Below are 18,280 nucleotides of genomic sequence, written 5' to 3' on the forward strand. Positions count from 1 at the left end.
CAGTCTTCTCTGGGTCTTTTGTTAAAGTTCTTAGGAACAATGTATTCTTTTTTTCTGGATTCTTCCTGATATGAAGCAAGAGTCTGATTGGGAATATAGGCAAGCAAAAGCTACCAGAGCTGAGAAATGGAGAGGGTCCTGATGTTTTTATTTGACACACTGAGTCCAGCTGTACCTGAAACTCTTCAGTGAGCCAATAGATTCCTTTTTCACTTAAGCCAATTAGAGTTGTATTTATGACACATACAAATGCAAAGAAGTTGTTGATCAATAAAATATTGATCAAGAAATATTGCCATTTCTGTCTCTCCTGGAACTAGGAAATGGCCTCTTCAAAACTGTTTATTTGTAGGGGCACCTGGATGGCTCAGTAGGTTGAGCAATCAACTCTTGATTTCATCTCAGTTCATGATCTTGGGGTCATGAGATTGAGCCCCCACATTCCCCATCAAGCCCTCCTTCAGGCTCTGCACTCTGCTCTAGATTCTCTCTCTCCCTCTGCCCCTACCCCCACTCACATGCACACACACACCCTCTCTTTTTCTAAAATAAATAAATCTTAAAAAAAAAAAAACTGTTTCTTTGTAGTACACTTTGTTCCTTTCCACAAAAAATTCTGAGGCATCTTATAAAAATAAGTAGACAAAATAGGCAAAAAGTCAAAGTCAAAGGGTAAGTTTCAATTAAAAAAATATTTTAGAGATAGAGAGCACTTGTGTGAGTGCAGCATGAGGAGGGGCAGAGGGAGAGAGAATCTTAAGCAGCCTCCACCCCCAGCACAGAGCCTGAACTGGGCTTGATCTCACAACTTTGAGATCATGACCTGAGCTGAAATCAAGAGTCAGATACTTAACTGACTGAGTCACCCAGCCACCCCTCAAAGGTAAGTTTAATACATAAAATACATATTTTATTTATATATATAATATATATATGGCACAATTTTATATTAAATTGACAAACCATTTTTAAGATTATAATACCAAGTATTGTTGAAGGTGCTAGGAAATAGACACTGTTGAGGAATTTATAAATTGGTGCAAATTTTGTGGAGAGAAATTTGACAGTGCTTATTCATAACCAGTGCTTGTCCTTAACCAACAATTCTACTTTCAGGAATACATATGAAGGAAATAATTAAATAAAAAAGGATTTTGCAAAGATTTGGGTGTAGGAATGGCTGTTATAGTCACCAATAATTGGAAAACAACCTGGATATCTAATGACATCAAAAATAATATGTCCACCTATTAAATACCATATATTTATTAAAATAATGATATAGACTTTTATTTACTGATCTGGAATAATATTCACATATTGTGGAATGGCTTTGGAGGAGCACACCTAAATTTTCCCTAGGCCACAGCAAGATTCATATTCTATTCATATTCATATTCAAGATCCATATTCTTAACCCCATGCTTTTTTTTTTTTAACCCCATGCTTTTTAACAAAACAAAACAAAACAAAAACCCTATTCATTGGTTGTGGTAATTAAAATAGGAAAAATATAGAAATGGCAAAAATTGCCCTTCTATTTTTTACAGTTTGGGTATTCTTATTTGGGTCATATTTGGTTCTCCATAAATACGTGGTTAATTATCCCCTCTTGGACCATGTGCTGTCAATACACTCCATTTTCAAATACTTCACTAGTATTTGAAGATTATTTATTGCCAGTGAGTTGAGTTTCAAGCATTGTCTCTTCTAGACCACTGGTCACCAAAATGTGTATATGCTTAAAACAAACCACTAGGTTTTAAGAAGAAAATTTTAGCATTTCTATTTATGAATAACTTTTTTATTTTCTATTTCTGTTATTTTTTTAATAATGGATGTAATACAACTGGATAATATATAACAAATAAGTGTACAAAGATTGCTAAATAGTTTTGATTATAAAGTTGTGTTCTGGTTATCTATTGTTGTGTAACAAACAAACTGGAAGCTGAGTGGCTTAAAACACCGTTTTATTTTGTTCACAATCTTGTGGATCAGAAATTTGTGAAGGACTCTCCTGGGCAGTCTATATCTTTGCAGCATTGGTTGCAACTCAATCTAGAAGATCCACTTCCAAGATGGCTCCCAAGTTGGCTGGCAACTTGGTGCTGGCTATCAGTTGGGGGCTCAGCCAGGGTGATTGGCTATGGGACGGGGGGATCTCAGTTCTTTTCCATATAGCATCTGAACTGGGCTGCTTGGGCTTCCTCACAAAGTGGTAGCTGGGTTCTGAGAGAGAATATTTTATTTTACTGTTATTATTTTTAATTTATTTTTTGGAGATTTTATTTACTTATTTGAGAGAGAGTGAGAGCACAAGAGAGAGAAAGAGAGAGAGCACGAGGGGAGGGAAGGGCAGAGGGTGAAGAAGACACCCTGTTGATCAGGGAGCCCAACTTAGGGCTCAATCCCAGGACCCTGGGACCATGACCTGAGCCACAGACATTTAGCTGACTGGGCCACTCAGGCACCCCCTGAGAGGGAATATTTTAAAAGACAAGAGGTCTTTTAAGGCCTGGAGCCAAAAAATACCAAAGTATCATTTCCATTATATTCTACTGGTAAAAACTATTCAGGAGTCCATTCAAGATTCAGGGGAGAAGCATAGAACCTATCTCTCAGTGACTGGTCTGTCAAAGAATTTGTGACCATCTTAATTTAAATTTTTTTCTTTTTTTGTAACTGGCTTTATAAGTAAGTATCTTGTTACCCAATAATGGAAAACTTAACATGTTCAGTTTCACAGCAAGAAAATAAGGTTTTTAAAATCAGATGTCATTTTATGGGGCACGTGGGTGGCTCAGTCAGTTAAACGCCTGCCTTCATCTCAGGTCGTGATCCCAGGGTCCTGGGGTCAAGTCCCGTATCAGTCCTGTCCCCCTGAAAGTCCTGTTCAGCAAGGAGTACGCTTCTCCTTCTCCCTCTCCCTCTGCCCCTATACTCCCCTCACACTTGCTCTCTCTGTCTCTCAAATAAATAAAATCTTTAAAAAAAAAAGTTAGTTGCCATTTTATTTTTTATTTACTTTTTAAAAGATTTTTAAAATTTATTTATTCATAGATACACAGAGAGAGAATGAGAGGCAGAGACATAGGCAGAGGGAGAAGCAGGCTCCATGCGGGGAGCCCGACGTGGGTCTCCAGGATCACACCCCAGGCTGCAGGCGGCACTAAACCGCTGCGCCACCGGGGCTGCCCTAGTTGCCATTTTAAAATGAAGTATTAGTTTAGCCTACGTTTTAAAACTTTTAAAAACTTTTTTTTAAAGATTTTATTTATTTATTTATTTATTTATTTATTTATTTATTTATTTATTCATGATAGACACACAGAGAGAGAGGCAGAGACACAGGCAGAGGGAGAAGCAGGCCCCATGTAGGGAGCCTGATGTGGGACTCGATCCTAGGATTCCAGGATCATGCCCTGGGATGAAGGCAGGTGCTTAAACTGCTGAGCCACACAGGCTGCCCTTTTAAAAACTTTTTATTGAAGTATAGTTGACCAACAATACTATACTAGTTTCAGGCATACAACGTAGTGACACCTGGGTGGCTCAGTAGGTGAGAGTCTGCCTTTGGCTCAGGGCATGATCCCAGGGTCCTGGGATCAAGTCCTGCATCAGGCTCCCTCTGAGGAGCCTGCTTCTCCTTCTGCATATGTCTCTACCCCTCTCTATGTATCTCTTATGAATATATAAATTAAATCTTTAAAAAAAATAAAAATACTATTATATTTTCATAGGGATTACATTGAATCTGTAGATTGCTTTGGGTAGAATGAACATTCTGACAGTGTTAATTCTTCTAATCCAAAGTACAGTGTATCTTTCTATTTATTTGTGTCATCTTCAATTTCTTTCATTAACAGCTTCTAGTTTTCAGAGTACAAGTCTTTCATCTCCTTGGTTAAATTTATCCTTAGGTATTTGTGTGGTTATCTTTAATTCACCACATGTGATCAAAAATGTTTGAAGACCACTAATTTAGATAAAGAGAATGTGTCCTAGCAGCTCCACCCCCAGACTAGGGCTCTGCTCTCTTATATAAGGAATTCCTGGCCGTCAGAAGCTGGTCTGCTTCCACTGCACCTCCTCAAAGCTGTTTCATCAGAAATGAGGCTTAGGCTTTTCTCTTAATGGCCTTTTTAATCCAAAAGCATAGACAGAAGAATATATGCATGACAATGTGGGGGAAAATAGAGTTTAACTCTTATTGGCACCACTGCTTTGTCTTATTTAATAAAATGGTTTGACTAATAGCAGAAATAAAACATTTATCTGGTTTAGTTTTGGTGACCTTTTAAAAAAGATCTCCTTTACAAAGGTATACTCTAAATCAAAATATATTGAAAATTAACAAAAAAAAAAAGAAAGAAAAAGAAAATTAACCTAAATATAGCCAGAATGACTTTTATGATGCAAAGGAAATGACTGTAACAGCATTCTACCAGAAATTTCCCAGTGCACAGGCTGACACCTGCCTTTCCTTTCACATCAATCAAGTAAAATAATCACAAACAGAACTTTAAGATTTCTCCCATAACACATACTCCTAAGGAAAACAAAGTGGGTTACTAAACAGTATAAACCCTTTTTTGTAAGAAAATATGTGTGAGGGAGACAAGAGTAAAATTTTTCACTAGTGATGGTCTTAGCTTGTATCGTTAAAAAGTAAGGCTCCTGAGAAGATCGTGTTGTTTTCCCCAGCAGGGCGATGGATAAGGGAGCATATTAGAAAAAGTGAGATAATGAAAATTTGTTTCTCAGGAGAAAAGGAAGAGCTGTCTGGGGGCAGCAGAAGCAGAGAGGATGAGTAGTTTAAATGTGTGAGTCAGGGATAATTTTGCTACATGAGCCGAGGGGATTCTCCTGCAGATTGTCACAAACCCTTCAGTAAAATCTACACTGATTGACAATTCTTTTTTGGTGTTGGATTGTGTTCTTTAGGAGGGATGATTCCAGGTAATTTTGGTGTAAATGTGTCAAAGGTAGATGCAGGCCAAGAGCAAAGGGAGCCTAAGCAAGTTTGAGGTTTGAGTCACCTGTAAGTAACATCTGAATAAGAAAAATCCAAGATATACATACATACCCCAAATTGTGCAGTTAATACCCCTGGATAGTGGATTACAAAGGAAATGTCTTTCATTCCTTGTTCATTTTCTGATATTTAGATTTTGCTATCAGTTGTTGTTAAAAGGGAATTATTTGGAAACATACATGGACTTTGCGATCAGACTGATCTATGTTAGAACCCAGCTCCACTTCCTAAATTTGTGATTTTTGACAAATTCCTTGATTTTTTAAAACCTCAGCCTCCTCATTTGAATGAAAAAGATAATAATAAATTGCATCTTATGCGTGGCTAGTTGAGATAATGTACGAAATTATGTATGTAAAGTTCTTCAGACAGTGCCTTAGAACTGAGCAGCCATACAATGAATTATATAAATTATTATTGTTTTGTTGATGATAACTAAAGCCTGATGGTGGTTCTCAGATCCTGAGAATGAGTGTCTTTTCCTACGTAAGGCCAAGAAGTTAAGGCAGCACCTGACTATGTGTCTATATCCTTGAGGGAACCAGCAGAACCAGCAGAGTAAATACAACCAAGTTTTATCCCTACCACCATAAGTCACACAACGTATTATCATCATGAAGAAGGCTTTCTGAGCACCTATTGTCTGCAGGTCATTTAAGTTCTCTAGAAGACACTTGAAGTGTAGCCTTCATCTCAGAGCCAGTTCAATTTTGGCCATTAAAGTCCAAGTTCCTAATTAAAAACACTTTAAGGATAGGCTATACTTAGGACTGGGCCCACATGTTCTTAATTCCCAGTGAAGAACACACATTGCATCTCAGGACTTCTACACTAGCCAATGCGTTCTGATGTGGGGTTTGAGTTCCTTGGCGCTGTCATGTGACTGGCTTTTTGATGTGGTTTCTGTTCCAGTAAGTTAAACTCCAGCATCTCAGAACTGGCACAGCCTGCCACGCTAAAGATGAATTCTGAGCGCAGATGAGGGCTGAATCTGCATGCCTGCGGGTTGATGAAACCACAGACTGCCACAGGATTAATTAGCCAGAGGCTCTTGAGTGCGGCCATGGCCCCACTATTCAGGGTTTTCTTGTTGCTGCTGTAGAGCATGGCTATCTAAAACAGCGCTCCTCAATATATTTTTGGTCTTTGACCTCTTCAATGGAAACAAAAAACCAAACAAAAACCCCCCTCTGAACTTGGCATATTCCTGCTTGGCGCTCCCGAAGCAAACCGATTGGGACTTATGAAACTCTCACTGTTCTGGGAGAGATTCATCACATTCAATAAACATACAAACAAACAAACAAATAAACAATTCATGGCTGAGCGAAGTAAAAACGTCGTGATAAATATAACTAGTGTGCTCACCAATATCTGGTTCTCCTCTCTAGGCACATAGAAGACTGGACTGACCAGCCCTCTGTGGTTGGACAGTTATGTGACTTGTTTAGGTTAATAGAACTTTAGCAGCAGTGACATCTGTCACTTCCCTACCGAAGCGGGAAAGCACTGGGAGCAGGTGAGAGGTCCAGCCTCTATCTCCCAGCTGAGGAGACCAAAGGAGTCACGTATGCTAGATGTTGCAGCTACAGATAGTAGAGCTTCCATCAGCCTGGATCCTTTTTTGTTTTTTAAATCTTTTTTTTTTTAAAGATTTTATTAATTTATTTAACAGAGAGAAGAGACAGAGCACAAGCAGGGGGGAGCAGCAGGCAGAGGACGAGGGAGAAGCAGGTTTCCAGCTGAGCAGAGAGTCCAACTCAAGGCTCGATCCCAGGACCTGGTGATCATGACCTGAGCCGAAGGCAGATGTTCAGCTGACTGAGCCATCCATGTGCTCCAGCTTGGATCCTTGAGTGACTGCTGGAGCTGAATTTTCCCAGCACACATACCACCAGCCTTGACTTGCAATGGACATCGGCAAGAAATGGATCTTGTTTGTCTTCGATGTTGGGAACTGGAGGTTAATTTGTTATCACAGCACAACCTAGCCTATTCTAACCAATGCAATTATCTAGTGAACACTAATGATACTGACAGGGGCGTGCCATTCACCCATCAGACCTGTCACTGAGAGGAGGCAAAGGCTGCTTATGGTGCAAGATAGAGGACAAAAGGAATGTGGCAGTTCAAATGACCAAGTTGAAGAAGACTGGACTCCTGTAGTCTCCTGTGGGATGCCGGGAGGCAGAGCAGAACTTCCAGGTGACAGTCTCAGAGGTGCTTATCCCAGGCACACCAAACTCCAGACCCAGGCCAGCGGAGCACAGTGCTCAACCCAAGTATGTAAACATTCCCAGTTGATCCTGTACCTTGGCCTCATTGGTTCAGAGCCTGTGTCAGTTGGTGGCATGCCCGTAGTTTCCTAGAAAGTGACAGATGCTCCTTAGGTCAGATGAACAGAATGCTAGACTATGATGAGAACTAATCAACTGGTCTGTATTGTTTTTGTTTTGTTTTGTTTTTGTTTGGTTTTGGTTTTTGGTGGGGTTTTTGTTTTTTGGGGTTTTGTTGCATAGAACCTGAGTGTTAAAAAAAAAAAAAAAAAAAAGAACCTGAGTGTTTCTGGGTTCTATGCAAAATTATCCAGATGGGAGTTAAGACGTACATAGCCACCACGGAAGGCTCACCAAAATGCACCATAAATGATGAATTAACAACCTTGGTGTGAGGGGAGTCAGTGCTGCACTTTCCATTTCTTTTCTTTTTTTTTTTTAGATTTTATTTATTTGTTTATGAGAGACAAGAGGCAGAGGCAGAAACAGAGGCAGAGGGAGAAGCAGGGTCCCTGCAGGGAGCCCGATGCAGGACTCAATCCCAGGACCCTGGGATCACCACCTGAGCTAAAGGCAGATGCTCAACTACTGAGCCACGGAGGTGTACCACAGTTTCCATTTCTAACCCTGACATCGTAGCTGCCCCATCCAAAGTCATTTACGGTTAAATAAATCGGACAGAGAAGAACCTGGAAAGGGAATGAGGAGAAGCTTCCTTTTTTGTCATCACTGATGACATGGCTTATGGTGATCAAAAGTCAAACTTATCATCTCTCCTCTGCCAGGTTAGCCTGATGTAAGGTGGTTTTCAGGTGATAGCCATAGAATGATGTACATAACCTAATTCCTCATGGCCCCCTACTGCCTTCTAATTAGAACTGGAAGAAAGAAGGAACAGTGTTAGATTAATCTTCTCATGACTCCCTGGGCTGGAATTGCTAAGTGTTTATACTTCTGTGTAAAGTTGTCTTTGCAGAAACCCACCTCTCTGAATTCGTTGTGAATTTAGAGCCAGGATTCTGGCAACAATGAGATGAAAGTGTTTCCTGGAACCCAATTTTTTTTCTACTTTGCTACTTAGCAGAACTCTTATGCTAAAGTCTCTCAGGGTTTCTAATTTTTACAAGGTAATTATTTTCAAAATCAAAAAGGTGGAGTTTCCCTTATTGAAAACTTCTTGATGCAAGAGAAATGGGATCTCGTTACAAATTACTTAAGTCACTCGGCTTCCTCTGTCTAAATCCACTCTGCTGGGAAGGCTAGCTGGAAGACCAAAAAACCACAGCTTCATTCCCAGGTACACTGCTGTAAAATAATTACATCAGATGTTATAGTGGTGAATCCATTTAAATGGAGATAAATTCCAAGTGCAAATATATTTTTCCTTTGAATGCACTTAAAAAAAGAAAATGACTGTACAGCTACATGTGAAAGAACGAAACTGGATCATTTTCTCACACCATGCACAAAAATAAACTCAAAATGGATTAAGGACCTAAATGTGAGACCTAAAACATAAAATTCTAGAAGAGAGCACAGGCAGTAATTTCTCTGACATTGGCCATAGCAACATTTTTCTAGATATGTCTCCTGGAGCAAGGGAAACAAAAGCAGATATAAAATATTGGGATTAGATCAAAATGAAAAGCTTTTGACAGCAAAGGAAACAACAAAATAAAAGACAACCTATGGAATGGGAGAAAATATTTGTAATTAGCATATCTGATAAAGGATTAGTATCCAAAATACACAAAGAACTTATACAGCTCAACGCCAAAAAACCCCAACTAATCCAATTTAAAAATGAGAAGAAGACATGAACAGATACTTCAAAGAAGACACTCAGATGGCCAACAGACGGATGAAAAAGATGCTCAACATCCCTGATCATTAGGGCAATGCAATCAAAACCACAATGAAATATTACCTCGTGCCTGTCAGGATGGCTAAAATCAGAAACAGAAGAAACAATGAATGTTGGCAAGGATCTGGAGAAAAAGGAACCCTCATGCACTGTTGGTGGGAATACAAACTGCTACAACCACTGTGGAAAACAGTATGGAGGTTCCTCAGAAACTTAAAAATAAAATTACCATACGATCCAGTAATTCCACTACTGGGTATTTCTCAAAGAATCTGAAAATACTAACTTGAGAAGATACAATCACACCTATGTTTATTACACCATTATTTGCAATAACTGAGCTATGGAAGTGGCCAGGGTCTGTGGATAGATGAATGGATAGAGAAGAGGTGGTCTATATACATATAGACAATGAAACATTATTTAGCCAGAAGAAAGGATGAAATCTTGTCATTTGCAATGACATGGATGGAGCTAGAGAGTATAATGCTAAGTGAAATATGTCAGAGAAAGATGAACACCATGTGATTTCAGCCATAGGTGGAATTTAAAAAATAAGACAAATGAACAAAGAAAAAGAGATTAAAAAACAACTATAGACCCTGAACTATAGAGAACACACTGATGGTTACCAGAGCAGAGGTGGGTGGGGGTATGGGTGAAATTGGTGATGGGGATTAAGAGTACATTTATCTTGATGAGCACTGAGTAATGCATAGAATTGCTGAATCACTATATTGTACACCTGAAACTAATATAGCACTGTATGTTAACTATAATGGAATTTTTTAAAAACCTGGATAAGAAACTTACATATGATTACATGTGAACCACAAGAATGAACAGATTGTTTGCTTGTAATTATATGCAGATAGTATACATAAAATTCCCTTTGAAAAATAAAAAGAAAGAGAGAAAGTACGTGTCTGTGCTTTTAGAATAGGAGCCAGTTTTCTGACCTCCTGCCCTGACTAAATAAAGGATTTGGAGAGGGTGAATAGTGTCAGTTGAAAAATATTGGCAAGAACATATGTAGTAGTGGTTCTTTACCTTTTAAAATCCATATCAACAATACTAAAAGTGTACTTTAAGTATGATTTCCAAATCTCACGCAATACTCTGTGAAGTGAAAGAAGAGGTCCCACATCCTGGGATGTCCCACAATTACTTATTTTTCAGGCACTCTGAGAGTGCTTTACTCCCAAAGGCTGCTGATAGAAAGATTCCTGAGAGCTGGGTGCAGGCAAAGCCCGTTGCTCGGAACCCAAGGCCTGAGCCAGAAATGGAGCCAGTTTTGCTACATACCAGGAGGAATGAGGCCCTGGATGGGCATCTGTTCATGCAGCTATAAATGGTACCTCTTGTGTGGAAAACCCACATTTATTTCAGGTTAGTCTGTGACAGAGGTAGAGCACCATAGCTTCACTGAATGAATATTCACGGCAGAAGTTAGGAGGCTTGTGCCATTTTTGCAAGCCACAATTAGAGTTCTCAGCGCTAAATAGAACTTAATAAGTAAATGCATGTGATCTCCAAACAATTAAAACTGCACAAACAAAACAATGAAAGGGAAGGAGAGAGGAGGTTGTCTTTCTCATATGCCAGAGGAAGGTGATGTTGACTTCAAATCTCTGCTTCATTCTAGTCCAAGGCCATTAAAGCTAAGTTCTGTGAAGGAAAACAAAGAGACTAAAGAAACAGACTCTTAAGGAGCTCACATAATGAATGGCTGTCCTTGCTGCCGAAAGCATCACACCTGATTGAAAGGCCCACGAACTCTGCTCCTGCCCTGCCAGCCCGGGAGCTGAGATTGATGTGCCAAGTGGGAACACGAACCCTGGGCTTCATGAGCAGTCTGAGGTCGAGTCAGAGTTTGTTTCTGTCCTACCTTTCAAAGCTTTGTTTTCATATGAACTATCCATATTAATGACTCAGTATTGCTGGGCTGGGGAAGTGGGGGAGGTGGGAGCCTTTGCAGGGATACAATTCAGAATGAACATTCACTAGAAATGAGAGAGGCTGGGGCTTTTCATAAAAGTATTGATTAGAACTGGAATTCTGTTTAACCGGCTACCAGGCGACTCTATCTCCACCCCATCGAATTCCACCTCCATGCTGTTGGTTGCCTCTACCAGAATAAATAGTAAATGTGTAAAGCTCAACAGGGATTCTATTCAGAGTTACTGCCACCCATTTCCAAAGCCCAAGCCAATGTAAAGTAACCCAAGACTTCACTTCTCTTCAGGAGGCTACTGAACATCCTCTGAGGCAATTAAATCATGGAACCTGTGCAAATAAGATTTTAATGGAATGCTATTTCCAGACAGGGTGAAAGCATTTGCAATGAATTGAGTATTCTGACTATCACACATAAATGAAGCATAGTTCTTGGATATACTAATGATGATAACAGCTAATTAATGGTTTTCCTTCGCAAAACATTTATAGTTTATGAAATAGCTTCACATGAAGTATCTCTTTTGTTTTCAGAATGCTATGGTAGGGAGGATGGGCATCATTATTTACATCAAGAGAATAAGAAAGCTAAGAGTTGGAGGTTAAGAGGCTTGTCTGGAGTAACAGAGCTAGATGGTGTTGGATATAGGATTGGAACAAAGATTCCAGGTCCAATGCTTTTTCTAATCCATCCCAGTGTCTCTACAAAAAACAAAACAAAAACAAAACAGAACAAAAAACAACTTCCTCTTTCTTGAAAGCTTAGAAACTTACAAATTTTTTAGTACTTACTATTTTGTTTGATGAAAAATAGCTAATGTTTGTTGACTCATTACTAAGTTGAGTCATTGTATTGACTATCAAATGCTCAACATAATTTTTCTCATTTATGAGGCAGGTATTAGTGTTCCCATTGCTATAGATGAGGAAACTGAGCATAGAGATGTATTTGTGGTTTTAAAAAATTTTTTATTTGTTTATTCATGAGAGACACAGACAGAGAGAGAGGCAGAGACATAGGCAGAGAGAGAAGCAGGTTCCCTGATGCAGGACTCAGTCCCAGGACCCCAGGATCACCACCTGAGCCAAAGGCAGATGCTCAACCACTGAGCCACCCAGGTATCCCCACAGAGAGGCTTTTGTAATTCATCCAAATCGCACAGCTAGTAAGTAGTGGTGCAAGGATTTGGAAACAATCAACATGACTCCAGTGCCTTAACTACAGTGCTCTGCAGGCTCTTGTCCTCACAACCATCTGGTGAGGTAGGCAAGTTTGTGACTTCTTTGACTGATGATGGAAGAACCATTGGTCCAGTTGATAGTACACAGAACTACCCACATTGCCAAGATATTTGGCACCATTTGAGTCCTTGTTGATTGTTACAGTTGAAAGGCCAAGCTGAAACTAATAGACATAACTAAAAACCAGTAGAAATAAAACAAATAACCAATTGGAACCAATTGCTTTACTCTTCGATGGGGTTCTTCACCTGCCTCTCTCCCGCCCCATGAGAACCTTCCTTTCCCATCAGCTGACTTTTTCTTCACGATGGCACCACTTTTTCTCTTATTTCTGCTCCTAAAAACCATAAAGTCCCTTCTCCCTCAGTTTCCATATCCAGTCAATTATCAGTAAGTCCTATTTCCTGGTTGTGTATGTATCCAGAACTTGCCTTTCCCTTTTCTGTCCTACTGCTACAATTATAGTCTGGTTGAATGACCAGACAATGACCTCTCTAGTTTTAGACACTTTCCACAGTGAAGTGCAACTGTCCCCAACCATCCTAAAAGCATAGCTGTCCTTATCACACTGCACACTATGAAACCACAATGGCATCCTATTGTCTATGCAGTCTGGTCTACTTTTCCTACCAATCCATTCTCTCTCTCCTTTCTTCTATTGTTAAGAAGGTCTCCTCAAATTCCCCAACACATGTCCATCTCTTCATCTCTGTGCCTTTGTTGTTATTTTCCTATTATGTTATTTCTCTTCTCTCATGCTTATTCCAGTCCAGGTGTCCCTCCAGTTTTCTAGGAAATGTTTTCAGAGTACTCTTCTTCTTGGACTCCTTTTGCTCCTATAGAAGGTACCCCAGAGTTTAGTGTTTGATAATGTTTTTTAAGTGGAGGTCACTGGCATCAGACCAGAAGGCAAACCAATACTAGTTGATTCAGTAGTTCTGATGAACAATCCAGTGGCCTCACTCCAGGATAGCTACTTCTCCAATACTTGATGCCAACATCAAATTCATTTTAAGTTCAGGAAATTACAAGAAGGCCAATTCACTTTCTGTAGTAGAGTTGTCCGTTTGCCCACCTTCTCCAACAGCTGAGGAACCTACCTTCTCTGATTCTTTCCTGGGGTCACAATAACTGGTCTCTAAAGGGGTATGATAATGGCGGGTAAGACTGAGGGGAAAATGAGTTATTGAGTGAAAGACAACAGCAAGTGCAAACTGATTTATAATCTCCAAAGTAATACATTAGAGAGTGGAAAGTAGTTCAAGGCAGATGTTTTAAAATAATTCATGAAACAGTTTTTACCAGAAGAGAAGTTGCTGGATACTGCTAAGCATTGTTCAGAATCAGCATGTTAAATGGCTATTCATCAAAGTTAAAGTTGCCCCAGGCAGCTTTCTGAGAGACTAGTACTTTGGAAATATAATAATGATAATAATAAAGTTAGTATATATGTACACATTTGAAAAGTGTGTCATACTTTCCGAACTATGTTCTCTGGCACCATTAGGAATTAAATCCTTTTGAGTTGGAAGGAGTTCTGAAGGTTATCTGGTTGAAATAGGGCTAACATTCTTTTGAATACTATTTATATACTTTTATTTTGTTAGAGACATAAATCTATCTTTGGATTTCTACAGCATGAATGCAAAAAAAAAAAAAGGGGGGGGGGTAATATTCAGGTTCACACAAACCAAAATGGGATTTTTGTAGGAATAATAGTCATAGAAAACAGGCTTTGTTGAAAATGAAATGCGGGGAATCCCTGGGTGGCTCAGCGGTTTAGCACCTGCCTTTGGTCCAGGAGTGATCCTGGAGTCCCGGGATTGAGTCCCACATCAGGCTCCCTGCATGGAGCCCGCTTCTCCCTCTGCCTGTGTCTCTGCCTCTCTCTCTCTCTCTGTCTCTGTCTCTCATGCATAAATAAATAAAATCTTTAAAAAAAAAAAGAAAGAAAGTAAAATGGGATTCTCTAAGTTTTTTTAGCTCCCATTTAGCATACCAAGAACCAAGTCTAAAAAAAAAAAAAAATAAGAACCAAGTCTAGAGATGGGACTCAGATCACAGAACTGTTTCCATGTGTACAGAACTGATTCTGTCTACAATGGGTAGGCTGGGAGGCTAGGTGGTTTAGGGTAAGAGAAGCATGACAAATTATAGAGTTAGGAAACTTGCCCATGTCTGGTCTCAAAGGACCATGAGTAGGAAAAGGGAGACAGACGCTGGAGAGACACATTGGTCTTGACTTTCTGTCTCTGGGCTGCCAGAAGGAAGATGTGTTCATTAAAATTAACACAAGGACTTTCCCCCATCGAAGACTGCATGGAAACACAGGCTCCCCACACCAATCGGGGAGTGGCCACATCAGAGTAAACTCAGCAGTACAGCGTGGTTAGACAGTGGAAGGGGTAGAAGTTAGCTTTCCCAAGCTACCCTCAGTTCCTGTGTGGTATAGAAGAAACTCAGTATCTCCTGTGCACCCCCTGGGGGGCGGGGGAGATGAAGCACAGGTGCTGGTTTGAATCTGGCTAGAAAACATACCAGAGAAGGATGACTGGGGTGGGAGCAAGATAGCACCCTGGCCAAGGGATGTGAAATAAACTGCCTAGGCCCTGACCTCACAATCAGACCCAGGGACCCAAGGCACAAGGGAGTGCCAAAGGGAGCCACATTCAGGAAAAAAGGAACCTGGGTTCTGATTCAGCTAAGAAAGAGGAACCACAAACTACCTGGCCCAGAGCCTTTGCCAGCAAATGCTAGTCAAATGCCAAGAATTAGGACAAGCTACACGTCAGTGGTCACCAGTCCAGGGAACGGCCCAGACAAGCTACCCTACAACAGACTTGGGGAGGACCCAGAGAACATCATGTGGCTTCAGGCCTGCACCCCCTCCGCCCATAAGCCCCCTCATGCTCCCAGGCACCTTCCCAGTGAAAGAAGGGAAGGAGAGAGACATGTGAAACTCTGGGCATTTTGCCAAAAACAAAACAAAACAAAAGCTGTATTATCGAAAGAAGGCTGCTCCAGAGCATGAGTTTGGACTGAGATTGGAGGATTGGAGTAACTTAGTTTCCCACATCACAGTAGGATGGGGGCTCATTGACCAAATGAGAGCATTTCCAAATGAGAGCAAATGAGTACAACTTCTCCTTTCTGAGCAGGAAAGGCTCATAAAGACCATGGAACCAGGGGAGGCAGATGTTATTATATTCATTTTGCTTGTGTAGAGGCCAGATCCAGCGATGAACTGTCTTATCCATGGTCAGAAGGCAACCGGGTAGCAAATCCACAGTAGGAGTTATACCTCCTGATTGCAGCCACACGCTTCTCTTGTTAGAGCTCATGACTCTGTAGGAGATGTCAGGTAAATGGGCCAGGAGAACAATGTAGAAAGGTGTTTTTTTTACATAATAAATTTATTTTTTATTGGTGTTCAATTTACCAACATACAGAATAACACCCAGTGCTCATCCCGTCAAGTGCCCCCCTCAGTGCCCGACACCCATTCACCCCCACCCCCCGCCCTCCTCCCCTTCCACCACCCCTAGTTCGTTTCCCAGAGTCAGGAGTCTATGTTCTGTCTCCCTAGAAAGGTGTTTATGCTCAGAAGCACAGCTTCAGTTCCTGTGTTCGGGCCCCAGTCACACCTTCTGGTCTTCATTCAGGAGAATCCTATGGCTGCTGCTGTTTCTGTGGCATATCCACATCTGGGGGCGGCTTGGGGATGGCATTGTTCTAGGTCCCTTGCATCATGCCCGATCCTCGAAATGGAAGAGAGCTGACAGGACAGTGATGGAATGGAGTGTTTCTTTTTCCTTCTCTCTTGTTTTTCTTCCTAACTATCACCTAAAACTGAGACCTTTATTGGCCACAGTTTTTATCCATCTGCAAAAACATATTAGAAAGAGAAAGAGGTTGGCAACTGTCTTCAGGCTTTTCCCTCCAGAGTGTTACTTACCTGACTTTAACCAGATGCTCTGTATCAGCCTGTCTCTCTCCTCCACGCTCAGTGGGTAAAAGACAAAAATACAAGGAATGCTTGTTATGCTATGGACTCTCTCCCCCTCTCTTTTTCCTTCTCCCCCCACCCTTTTTCTTTATCCCAGGACCGGATATACAAGTTCCAGAAGAGGAATATACATCCCTAGAGTCTGAAATCAAATCTGGAATTCATATCCTCTGTAAATGTACTTTATTAAAAGCAGGAATCAAGAAAGGTTTTGGAATTATTATATTGGAGAGGTTGATTGTGTAGAGAGGACTTGGAATTAGGGATAATTTTAGACATGTTTTGCAGGCAGCCAACTCCATGGACGAATGGAAAAACTGGGCACTTTGGCATCAGTCCTATCCCAAAGACTTTAAAACCAGCCCTCAGACCACATTACCAAGTCAGAAAAGAAAGCAGGAGACTGCAATAGAGCCCAGTCATCTGTCCTGATTGCAATCAGGTGAATTGAAATTTCTGCAGGAGCCTATAGGTAAAAATGCCAGACATCTCGCTGTCAGCTTGGGGTTAAGCTCCATAAAAGTCTGTGTGCAGTGAACATGCCTGTTGCCTGTCCTCCTGGCCATTCTGCGGGTGGGGGAACCAGGAACTTGTCCACTGTTCCCACAAGGGCCCAGACGGTTTTGTATCAGTGAACTGTCTCTGAACAGTTTTATCCCCCTGGTTTGGCAGCACATCCTTCTGAATACCAATGCAGCTCACGGTGTTTCTCTGATGAAAACCACCATTTCAAGGGGTCAGCCAACTCAACAGCGGGAGCAAAGTGATTATGGGATTCACATTCCGGTAATAAAGCAGGAGCTAAGCCCTTTAGCCGGTAGGAGAAAGGCGGGAGCCCCTCGTGAACCAGAAGAAGCCCCCAGCCTCCGAGGGGTCCTGGAAGAACAGAGGGGCATCAGTGCTTCTTTGCTAGTTTAAAGGAGAGCAATTGATGGCTCAGAGGGAAAGGAGTGGAATGCTGCCTGGGGTGCTCCAGACAGGGCCCCTGCGGCCTCCACCCCGTCACCCCGCCCGCTGCCCTGCCCCCACATGCAGTACCTCTCCCGGTGCTCTACTTGAAAAGTTCCCTTTTTCAGAACACATGGGGAGGTACTGTGAACATTTGGATGGCTCGGGTCCTTGACTTCTCATGTTGGCTGCATTTCTAAAACTTTTGAGTTATTGTCTTAATTACAGCAGCCATAAAGGAGAATTTGAAATTACCCCTACAGTGGCTCCCAGGAGAAAGAGCAGTGGGATCGTTTTCCTGTACTCCTGTCTTCTGGAGAGAGAGCTGGATTCCTCCCCTCACCGTGCCCCCCCCCCCCCCGCCCCCCTCGTTCTTTCTCTCTCCGCAGGGTTCTGGCCTCCGGAGATAAGCGTGGGCCTGGAGTCTCTGTCTCCAGGGTTCTCTGCAGGAAGGGTGGCTGCTCAGATTCCAAGCTTCCTGCCTGGACCAGTGACGATTCTAACACCCCCTCAGGGAGGCGGTTTGTAATGTTTGTCCTGTAAACTCTTAGGTAACTGTTCTGTTCCACCAGAGGAGGTCATGTGGCTTAGAGAGAAAAGATGTGTTTTCCTGTGGGTAGCTAAGGACACTGAGCCATGGCTAGGCAGCCTCGCTGACAGAAACCCCCTCCCTGAGCAGAGAGCACTGTTCCGGGAGCCAAGGGGAAATGACAGTGGTTGTCAGGGTGCTATAAACAGCCCTGGGGCACCAGGCTTGTGGCACTTACACATCTGTCTTCAGAAACTTCACTATAGAAACGTCTCCTTTCGGAAGGCACAAATCAGTGAACCAATACACGTTTCATGAGCGACTTTCCAGAATTCTAGGCCCCTCTGCCAGAATGTTCCAGGGCATTTGTTCTTCTACTAGTTAACTTGTGGCTGTGTTTTTCATTATTACTTCAGCTGTA

The 18,280-nt window shown here is 41.5% G+C and overlaps 1 long non-coding RNA gene across 1 annotated transcript; it reads left to right on the forward strand.

The window, feature by feature from the left end:
- Positions 1–65: 65 nt before the first annotated feature.
- On the forward strand, positions 66–16,836 carry LOC119869630. The gene is made up of 3 exons (XR_005371456.1): positions 66–188; positions 10,824–11,038; positions 16,671–16,836. It is a non-coding gene; the product is annotated as an uncharacterized LOC119869630 (long non-coding RNA).
- The last annotated feature ends 1,444 nt before the right edge of the window (positions 16,837–18,280 follow it).

Source organism: Canis lupus, chromosome 16 (genome assembly GCF_011100685.1).
Source record: "Canis lupus familiaris isolate Mischka breed German Shepherd chromosome 16, alternate assembly UU_Cfam_GSD_1.0, whole genome shotgun sequence".
NCBI classification, from domain to species: domain Eukaryota; kingdom Metazoa; phylum Chordata; class Mammalia; order Carnivora; family Canidae; genus Canis; species Canis lupus.